Source organism: Camellia sinensis, chromosome 13 (assembly GCF_055761805.1).
Source record: "Camellia sinensis isolate YWXY chromosome 13, ASM5576180v1, whole genome shotgun sequence".
Taxonomy (NCBI): domain Eukaryota; kingdom Viridiplantae; phylum Streptophyta; class Magnoliopsida; order Ericales; family Theaceae; genus Camellia; species Camellia sinensis.
The window spans coordinates 133,224,472-133,236,388 of NC_138973.1; positions in this window are offsets into that span (position 1 = coordinate 133,224,472).

The window sequence follows — 11,917 nt, forward strand, 5'->3', positions numbered from 1 at the left end:
CCTGGATGCACTGCAAGGTTTGAATGATGAAACTCTCGAACTACTTCCTCTCAGCAAGACTCCGATACGAAAAGACGGTCAAGGTATCTAACATTCGAGTTTGAATGCATTTTTAAACCTCTTTCTACTTTCCCACTGGAGATCTTCTCCCGAAGAGATTCTACCTCAAGGTCACCCTTCTGTGCTTCTATCACTCTGTTCATAAGTGTAGGTTGTACAATTACCGAAAACAAGGTTGCAGACTCTACGGACTCACTAAGATGCAAGTCAAACTCCCTAATAGCACCCAACATTTCCCATTCCCAAATGGCGATACAAGCTACACTGTTAATAGATTTCCTATTCAAGGCATCGGCCACAACATTGGCCTTTCCCGGATAATAATGTAACTCAAAATCATAATCCGCTATGAACTTCATCCACCTCCTCTGCCTCAGATTCAAGTCTTTCTGTGTAAACTGATATTTTAGACCCTTATGATAAAAAAACACCTCAAACTTCTCACCATATAAATAATGCTTCAAATCTTTAGGGCAAAAATCACCGCCGCTAACTCTAGGTCACTAGTAGGGTAGTTTCTCTCATGTATTTTCAGCTACCACGAGCCATAAGTTACTACCTTCCCCTCTTGTATCAATACACAACCCAAACGTTCCCGTGAAGCTTCACAATACACAGAGTAGCCCAAACCCCACTCTGGAATAATCAAAACTGGAGCAATAGTAATTCTAACCTTAAGTTCTTGAAAAGAATTCTCACAGGTCTCACTCCACTCAAATCTTATCCCTTTCCTTGTCACCCTAGTCAATGGTGAGGCTAGCTTAGAGAAATCCTTCACAAATCTACGATAGTACCCGGCCAACCGCAAGAAACTACGGATCTCAAAAGCATTCTTAGGTTGTCCCCAATCTTGCACTACTTTTATCTTGGATGAATCTGCAGTCACCCCTTCCCCGAATACCACATGACCTAAGAACTTAACTTCCCTCAACCAGAATTCACATTTCCCAAACTTAGCATACATTTTGTGGGCTGTAAGCAACTCAAGCACCACTTGCAAGTGTTCGTCATGCTCCTCCTCAGAGGGTGAGTAAATTAAGATGTCGTCCACAAAGACGACCACAAAACGGTCTAGGAACTCACGGAAGATCTGGCTCATCAAAACCATAAATACAACTGGTGCATTGGTTAGCCCAAAGAGCATCACTAGGAACTTATAATGGCCATACCGCATACGGAATGCCATCTTCTGGATATCCTCCTCCCTTACTCTCAACTGGTGATAACCCGATCTCACATCTATCTTAGAAAAACAACAAGACCCCTTTAACTGATCAAACAAATCATCTATTCGAGGCATTGGGTACTTGTCCTTAATAGTTACCCGGTTCAACTTTCGGTAATCTATACAAAGTCAGAACACACCATCTTTCTTTTTGGCAAAAAGAGTCAGTGCTCCCCAAGGTGAAATACTAGGGCGAATAAAACCCTTATCTAACAATTCTTGCAGTTGAATCTTTAACTCACTCAACTCAGCAGGTGCAAATCCATACGGTGCCATAGAAATCGGTGCCGTGCCAGGCACTAAATCAATAGAGAACTTGATCTCTTAATGAAGTGGTAGCCTAGTAAGATCATCGGGAAAAACGTCCGGGTATTCACAAACCACCCTTGACAACTCAACTTGGACTTCATCACACTCCCTACTTAAGAAGTTGGCAAGAAGGCAACTAAGTTCACTCCGCCTACGCAGATCATACATTGGTCATAAGACTCTATCAACTTGGTCCCCTAAGAAATAAAAGCAATCATCGCTTAAGGTACATACAGTAATCCTTTAATGGTAACAATCTATGACAGCCCGATATAATGACAACCAGTTCATACCCAAAATAACATCAAAACTAGACATGTCAATCAACACAAATGTAAAAGGAAGTCGGTGGCCGGCAACCTCTATGTCATATCCCCGACACCCCTGCTTCAAAACAATCTCACCACCAATAGGTGACTCTACATAGATAGGATACGCTAATCAAGCCAACTCTAACCCCAAAACTGATGCAAATGCAGATGAGATAAATGAATGAGATGCACCCCTAAAAATCAATACATTAGTAACTGAATTGCAAAACAATAAGGTATCTCTCACTATTGAAGGAGCTGGTATAAGATCTGGCACGGTAACAACATACACATGCCCTATAGGTTTCTGCTCAACCTGCTCACCCTCGAAGCATAAGCATGATGCACTGCTTGAGCCAAAGAGGCTCCCTGATTGACCCTTAAGGCCTGTGCTGACTGTGCCGGCTGGTGGCTCTGTGTCTGCCTTGAACCAGACGCACCAAGTGTGCCGCCCAACTGAGGGCAAAACCTCTTCATGTGCCCCACTTGCCCACATTGATAACAAGTGAGCGGCTAGCCTCTCCACTGACACTGACGCTGAGAATGAGCCGAAGACGATGCAAACAGCTACCCTCCTCCTTTCTGTGGGCAAGCTGGAGACTTGTGGCCTAACTGACCACACTTATAACAAATGACATCTCCCTAACCACCTCTTCCAGAACCCAAACTCGGTACTGGAAAAGTGGACCTCGACTAAGCTTCCTAGGACTACTGTGGGTTACAACTCCTCTACCTCTTACTGTCTCCCTGAACATCTTGACTCCTCTTAGAGCGCCTCATCCTTTCTTCCTTCATCTGCATTACGGTCTGTAGGTGAGTCGCCACCTCTACAAGGCGTCCATAGTCTCTAATCATTGACCCGACCACTTTGAACATGAACTCGGTCCTCAATCTCTTCTCGAACTCTAAACAATGGCACTCCTCAGTCGCTACGAGTTCTGGTGCAAATCTCTACAAGCTAGTAAATGTGGCCTCAAACTCGGCCACCATAGTGTTCAACTGCACAAGCTTGGAGAACTGATCTCTTAACTTCTCCCTAATAGTGGGAGGCAAAAACTTATCTTTAAAAGTGCTGACAAAAGCCTCTCAAGTCACCTCAATGCGTCCACGCGGATACTTCCATCACTAACCCGTATCCCCTTTCAAATGAAAGGATGTCAAGGTCACACTCAACTGGTCGTTCTCGATGCCAAGTATCTCAAACGTCTTCACTATTTGCTCTAGCCACTCATCTGCCTTCAGTGGCTGCTTGGGATCACCCAAAAACTCATCAGGATTCGAGTAGAAAAACTCTCGCTTTAAGAAAGATGGCCCTGCCTCAGCTACTTGGGCCTGGACTTGATTCTTAGCCCTGAGAATGTCCATAGACTCCTGCAATGCTTCTGCCATTTCGCGAGCTAAGGAGCCCATGGCCTGCTGACCCATTGGTTTGGTCACATTGGCCTGGCCAACCCCTTCTTCTTGCGCTAGAATATCATCCGATAAAGGCGCCTCATGCCTCCTTGGCCTACCACACCTACCACCACTACGTCCACGTCTTGACATCCTAATGAAGGTAACACAAGAGATTAGCACATTTACAAACGTGCCGAAGTTAACTCACTCGCATCCTAAAGCGGTGGACAACAGTAATTCACTCCACATAAGCACGTTGTCACATAAACATATACGAATTTCATTTCTAGATAATGACCATCCCGCAGCGTTACTAGAATTCCAATTAAAAATAGCAGTGATCAAGTGCTCTTCTAATAAGACTTCTAGAAACCCGTAGACCCAATCAACGTCCTAGAAATAAAATCCCATACCTATATAACCACATAGCATGTTATCATGTAAGCACATCGTACATACTAAAGTCTCTATTAAGCAAGACAAACCCATTGTGGCAATAACCACTTCCCACGCACCCAAAGTATTCGAACCCAATATGCTCTGATACCAAGTTGTAACACCCCAAAATAATTATAATAATCCAACTCCAAACAATTAATACAAGATGACATAATTGAAATGATAAGCTTTCATTAATTAGAATTAATATACAAAAAGTGATAAGGAATGAAAGCTAAACAAATGTTCATATGCCCTAATGGCTTACATCTTTCCAAGCCAAGGCTTGGGTACATCAAAAATGAGTCATAAGCTCAATACAAATAAAACCCTAGGCATGTACAAAAGTTAATTATAAGATAAACAAAACTGAGCCTTCAGCTCTACAATCCTCTCAAGCTAAGTCCTTGGTGGAGACATATTATCAGCACCTGAAAATGAGTTTCCCAAGTAGTCCAGTAGAAATAATCTAACACGATGTATGAATCTTAACAAAGATATAAGTATGATATGCATATCCGATGCCCATGATAAAATCATTTATAACTCTTTTATAAAACCATGCCATGCCAAGCTTTATATTTCAATTCATTTTATCTCAATTCATGAGTCATTCACTATTTTATTCAAACAACCAAACTGAGGGTACAACTCAATGGGTTTCTAACCAGTATAACCATCATAGAGATAAGTCTATTTTGCCATTTTACGGATATTTTGTCCGCAGGAATCGACACCCATGTATATGCATGGTTTTCGAGACTTTCACTCTGGAGACACAAGCCAACTTAATTCAATGGAGTTCATCACATTTCTTCTCCCAAATATGAAGTACATCCCATTTCTCTTCCCAAACATCGTACATTTACAATGTATCAAAGACATAGTCATATTCAATGACAACGACTAAGAGATTAGTTGCAATTTACCTAATCCTCATACAATTTCTACAACAATCATAGCTATCCTCCATTAATAGCCCAAAACAGATATTTCTAAACAGAAATACAATCTCCATGACAGATAAATTATCCAAATTTCCATAAGTGAGTGGTAATACATATCCAACTCTACGTTTTGTATAAAAATCCATCTAATTTCATATTCCCAATACCAATTTCATTTATATATACAAAATAACTATTTGAGACATTTTAGGGCAAAACTCAATTTTCTTCCAAAATCCATCTCGGGTATCAAAATCAACAAATTTATCACAACACAACCTCACACATACTCCCATAACCATTTTTAATACATACATTTGAAAACCCCTCTTTTGATTTTAAACCAAAACCCTAGGTTTGTTCAAAATCATTCCAAATTCCAATATTCTTTACACATCAACCAATAACTAAATTAAAACTCATAGAAGAGTGTAGAAAGTCTCTACCTCAAGTTTACAAGATGAGCAATGCAAGGAAGAAACTTCAAAGACACCGAAACCAAGTTTTGTTCGGACCAAAATGAAGCTCTTAAGACGCTCTACCTCTTTCCTAAAGACACTAGGGTAGAGAAACCAACGGATCTAGGTGATTATGTAGAGAGGGTGAGTTTTAGAGAGAGGCTCTAGATCTAGGGTTTTGAGAGATTATGGGAATGGTTAATGGAATTAAAATATCGTTCATTTACACACCAAGTCTTCTGCCTTCCTCTATAAATAATTTCAAAAGAAATCGAAAGATTTTGTGCTTTGTGAAGAGGTTCAGTAAAAAGTCCCCACCAGACATTATTTTGTATTTTGAATGGCTTGACCTATTGAATGTGGGTTATAGTGATTTTTTCCTTTTGAAAACCAGGTACTTTTGGCAGAGAATCATCCTCATTGTAAAACAGATATCATAGGTGAGAAAATTCTCCCAAATGGACAAGTTTGGAAATCTCAGTTCTTGTTATTATGCATATGTACTAAAGTTCTGAGCGATGTTAATAAGATTTTGAAATTACATGACAATTTTGTACTAGGCCCATCAAGTATTACAGGATTGCCTTCCTTGTTTTGAGATTTTTTTGTGCACTGAGATTTTTTTATTTATTTTTTGTTTTGAAATATGTATATAGAGAAAATTGGAATATAATATTAAAGGTGTATTTTAATTTCCATTATAGTCATTTTACTTCAGGGTATGATTGTCATTAAAATAAATTTTCCTTAAGTGTGGGGATATTCTATTTCCACACACCAAATTATCTCTGTGTACATCTTTTATCAATCTATACATTCAATAATTTGATTTTTACTTCTTTATCTCAGTTCACATACTTCACATTCCAAATATACTCTCACCTTCTATGTGCACATCCTCTCATTCCATCCTTTCTCACTCTAAAAACCTTAACCCTAACTACACCAGCTACCGGCGACGGCAGCAGCGACGACATCAACCACTGCCCCTTCCCCACCTCTCAACCATTCTCACACAACCCTCACGATGTCGTCACCTCCATCATGATCATCGTCGGTCGTTGTCACCTCCATCGCGATCATCACTGGTCACCGTTACCTCTGCGATCCACCTCCCTACCCCTTCCCTAGTCTTCTTCGCTCCCTCCTCAATCCTCTTCGCCTCCTCCATCGTGACGCAACCTCCCTCCTTCACCCCGATAGATCGATCGATCGATTAACAGAGAAAGAAAAAGAGACAGATAGATTCGATGGTTGATGCTCGAACAAACCCTATAGATTTGATAGTTGATATCTGTACATACTCAATTGGTTCGACGATTGATATCTGAACGACGATGATCTGTTTGGCACTGGTTGTTTGAACCATCGCGATTTCTGCAGCGATCTACAAAGAAAGAAAAAAGACGAAATGGAAAGGTAAGGGACTGAAAGGAGTGGGGAAAGTGAAAGGAAATGATGTGTATGGTTGAGGTTTGGGCATAGGAGGCAACGGCTAGCGACGGCCGGCAGTGAAGTGGCTGGTGAGATAGTGGTGAGTGAGATGTGTATGAAGAAATTGTGAGATGTGTGGGTGAGATGGTGGTGGGTGACATGGTAATTTTGTTAAATGATAAAATTGTGATTCTTGAAAAAAATTCATTAAGTGTGTGGAGTAAGGAAACTTGGTGTATGGAAATAGAATTTCCCTTAAGTGTGTGTACTGAGGTAAATAGGTGTGCGGATATAGAATTCCCCTTATAAAGGGAGGCTCTATTTACACACCATTTTTCCTCTCAAGCCAAACTATTATTCAAGGCACACCTTTAATAATTTGATAAATACATATTTTGCTCAATGCACACCACAATGTTCTACATTTAACCTTACTCACACACCTCACCCACTACAATATACCCACAAACTTCCATCTTTACCCTCACTCACTCACACACCTTACTCACCCATGATATTCCATTTCTCCCTCCATTCTCTTTTTAAACCGGTGAACAGCCATTGCTGAAAACACTAATTTTCTCATCAAAGACGGTGGTGCTCAACATAGTTGAAAAGAACTTCACATTAGAGATTCAGTAGGTGAGTTCTCATTTGGCTTAGATTTTAGGGTGGAAAAAAAATGTTGTAAGTGTTCGGCAATACAGAGTCGAATTAAATGGAATTGTTTGACTATTTCTAACCGAACAAATGGTGTTTGTTCGATACTTACAAACTGAAGAATTGGATTATGTTCGACACTATGAAACCGAACAAATACAATTTGTTCGGTTTTAAGTAGTTGAACATTGATATATTATTCAACTTTGGACAACCAAACTAATACAAACGGTTTACCACTCAGCAAGTAAATCAAAAAAAAAAAAAAAAAAAAAAAAAAAAAAAAACAACAACAACAACAACAAGAAGAAAAAATAACGTTTTCCTTGCTCCATTATTCCGAATCAGTATTGCCAGATGAATCCTTCATTGAATCCAATCAAAATGTTTAATAATACGTATACAAGATACGTAAGTGACACCTTTGATTGTTGATGAGTATTTATGGCATTATACAAATGGTGTGTATCATAGCTTGTCCTTTGTTGTCATTTTACCTAAGGTTAAAATTGTAAAAAAAAATAAACTAATTAATGGTTTGCCTTGAGAGGAAAATGGATGTGTAAATAGAGCTGCCCCCTTATAAATATTTAAATTCACATTTTTACCCTTCATTTCAATGACCAAAATGCCCTCAAAAGTATTTTATTTCTTTATTAGGTTTTGGGAGCTTCTATCACTACAAAAAAATTAAGGTTTTTTGGGACAAAATTAATTTTTTGGAACCAAATAATTTTGTTGCGAAAAGTGTTATTATATTTTTGGCAACAAAAATTAGACTTTAGTGATGAATTGTTATCCTTTTGGGACCAAATTTTTTGTCACCAAAAAATAAACAAGTTTGAGACCAAATTATTTTGTCCCTAAAAGTCTATTTATTAACGACATTTCAAAATTGTCGCTAAAAGCCTTATTTTTGACTTTTTGGGACGACCTTTTAGTGACTATCCTCATGACGATGGAAATTGGTCCCTAAATATCTTTTGCAACAAAATTTTTCACTTTTAGAGACCAAAGCACTTGGTCTCTAAAACTCTTACATGTCGTAGTGTATATATCTCTCTTTGGACACACAAGCTAAGAAGAAAATATGAATTCGAAAGTTCAAAAAAAAGAAAAAAAAAAACCAATTTCAACCAGACAAATTCTTAAGAAAAAAATTTATACCATGTTTGGATTGCAGCTTTAGTTTAAATATTTTCGAAGCCTGATCATGCTAATGCAGTTCTAATATTTGTTTGATTTCTTACCATCACTTTACAATCTGAAGATTTTGCAAACCACAATGCTTTTGAGCTGCTAGAGAAATATGATTCTACTCATGTTGTCTTCAATACATGGTGGTGGATCTAGTTACTATTTGTTTGGAATCCTGTGTTCTTGAAAGTCTAATTGCAGCACTGAAGTTACTTGGCGGTACCTTGGCTGAGCACACATTTTTATTTTTTAGTGCTGGGGAAGTAAGAATCTAATTGCTGCTTTACTTCTTTCATCTCATCTATATTTTGGCAGTCTCAAAAACTAAATATATGGAGCATGGGAAAGCGTAGGTCAACATATTGAGGAAATTATTCAATATTTTCAGAGTACCACGTATCTGTACTCCTTAACCAATCATTATTTAATATGCCCCTCACATTCTTCAATCACCCAACACAATACCCTACCTATTTATTTTATCCATCAATGGCAATGCTATAAAATATCATGTATCTATACTCCAGGATTGCTAATTAATTACTGAAATATTGGGCATCCAATGACTTTAGTAGAAACCTATTTATGTATTCACACTCTAGACCTATTTTCTCTCTACACGCTCCTGTATAAGAATTCCCTCTCTTACTCATATTGAGGACTAGTTCATTCTAATTGTTTTTCAACACCCCTAACCCTCTGTATTTTTTTTTAGAGAGAGCTGGAGACTAAGGAGAAGGCAGACCAAAAGGAATAAACTAGTACGAAACCCTAACCCTCTGTATTTTTTTTTAATTTGTTGCATTTGTTTTATCTGTTCAAATTTTTTATTTGTTGAAATTTTTTTAATCTGTTCAAATCTTTGCTTTTCTCTCTCTCTCTCTCTCTCTCTCTCTCTTAACCCTTCTCAACAATGGCCACCTCCAAAAAAATTTATCTGTTCAATTCCTATCTATTTTTTCTATCTGTTTATTTTTTTATCTGTGAAAAGTCATTTGATATTTTTTTATCTATTGAAATTTAAATGATTGTGATTGAAATTCACATTGAACTTCATGCGACTCAAAACCAAAATCAAAATGCAATAAACCAAAGCTTCAATCAAAAGCGAGCTAATTACAGTAGCACCTTCAAGATGTACCAAACACATTCGGATTAAAATTTGAAAATCATTCGAGAAACATAAAGGTTACGAATTACATTAAAGTTAATTTAATTTGTTAAAAAACTCAGAGAACCAAAAAAAAAGAAAAACAAAACAAAACAAAATAGAACCAGATTTTGAGTTACAGATCTAACAATATAATCACAAAATCACAAAAAAAAAAAAAAAAAAAAAACTTGAACAAAAAGAGAAAGATTCAACATATCAAAGAACAAACAGATCAAAAACCAAGATCTCATTTGAGTACCAAACACAAACATAAACACAACAGATATATATATATATATATATATAGGCAGACAGATAAACAGATAGATAACCAAGGGGCTTTAGTCTTTTGGCCACAAAGTCTCTCATAAAGGGAGGTCTTGGATTCCACTCCTAGGAATGGAATAAGAAGGCAAGATTTTCTTGCAAGGGATATGGGTGTGACTTTCAACTCCTCCACTGTGCTAATCTAACAACTAACAATTGATTTTCGTCAATCAAAATATATATGTATAGATAGATTTAGAGAGAGATGGAGACTAAGAAGAGAGCAGACCAGAAGGAATGAGCTAGTACGAAACCCTAACCCTCTGTGAATTTTTTTAATTTGTTGAATTATTTTTATCTGTTCAAATTTTTTATCTGTTGAAATTTTTTTAATCTGTTGAAATCTTTACTTCTCTCTCCCTCTCTTAACCCTTCTCAACAATGGCCACCACCAATTTTTTTATCTGTTCAATTTCTATCTATTTTTTTCTAACTGTTTATTTTTTTATCTGTGAAAAGTCATTTGATATTTTTTTTCTCTGTTGAAATTTAAGTCTTTGTGATTGAAATTCACATTGAACTTCATGTGACTACAAAACAAAATCAAAATGCAATAAACCAGTGCTTCAATCAGAAGCGAACTAATTACAATAGCACATTCAAGAACTACCAAACACATTCCGATTGAAATTTGAAAATCATTCAAGAAACATAGAGGTTACATATTGCATTATAGTTAATCTGTTGAAAGATCAAAGAACCAAAAAAAAAAAAAAAAACAGAACCAGATTTGAAGTTGCAGATCTAACAAAAAAAAAAAAAAAACTTGAACAAAGAGAGAGAGATTCAAATTATCAAAGAACAAACAAATCAAAAACTAAGATCTCATTTATGTATCAAACACAAACACAACAGATATATATATATATATATAGAGAGAGAGAGAGAGAGAGAACCAAGGGGCTTTAGCCTAGTTGCTTAGTCTTTTGGTCACCAAGTGTCTCCTAAGGAGAGGTCTTGGGTTCCACTCCTAATAGGAGGGAAAGATTTTCTTGCAAGGTATATGCGTATGAGTTTTAACTTCCCCAAGGTGTTAATCTAACAACTAACTATTGACTTTCGCTGATCAAAATATATATATATATATATATAGAGTAGACTAAGGAGGGGCCAAACTAGAAGGAATGGATTGGTACGAAACCCTAATCCTCTATTCCGTCATCGATCGAGCCGTTGGACTCCAACATCGTCGGTCGGTTAGCATCCTTTGTTGCTCCAGAGTCTTCAATCGTGTTGCCACCGTAGAGTCATAACCGAAGTAAGGGAGTAGTGGTGAGCGACTTAATCACCACCGTGGATGGATTGGAATCCGCTGTGGAGGTAGCAGTTATGATCGGAGCAGATCAGCACTAGAGAGATCGAAAACACTGGCCTCCTTGCCGAAATCATCGTGGTGTTGGTGGTTGCGATGTGATAAACGGCGGCGACGAAGGAGTTGGGATAGTGGTGGTTGTCAGTAAAGAAAGAAAGTGAAAGTAAGAGGGAGATAGTAGAGAGAGGGGGCTCAAAAACATGTGTGAATGACCGTATGTACTAATAGATATATAATGGGTAGTTTGGTCTTTTTACATTAATTTGTCCTTATGGACAAAATGTTTTAGTGCTTGGGCTTACAGACAACAAAAACTCAAATTTGGATTTTTGGCCTGAGCGACCTTGATTTTACTATATTCCTCTCATTCTCTTCCAGTCTGGTTCCTTCTTTGTAAAATAAATTTGGAAAAATTACAACAAAAAAAAAAATCCCAAAGTTTAACCCTTCTAACAAAATAAATTTTAAATTTTTTATTTTGTCAATTTAAATCATAAACTTTTGATTTTTTTTTTTTAATCTAAACCATTTGTCTATTTTCGTTAAGTAAAAATCAATGGAAAATTAGATATTTCAATCATTAAACTCAATGAAAATGGTATTTTAGACATTTCATGTATATGTACATTGAGTTCAATAATTAAAATATTGTCAATTTTATTTAACAAAAATAGACAAATGGTTCATATTG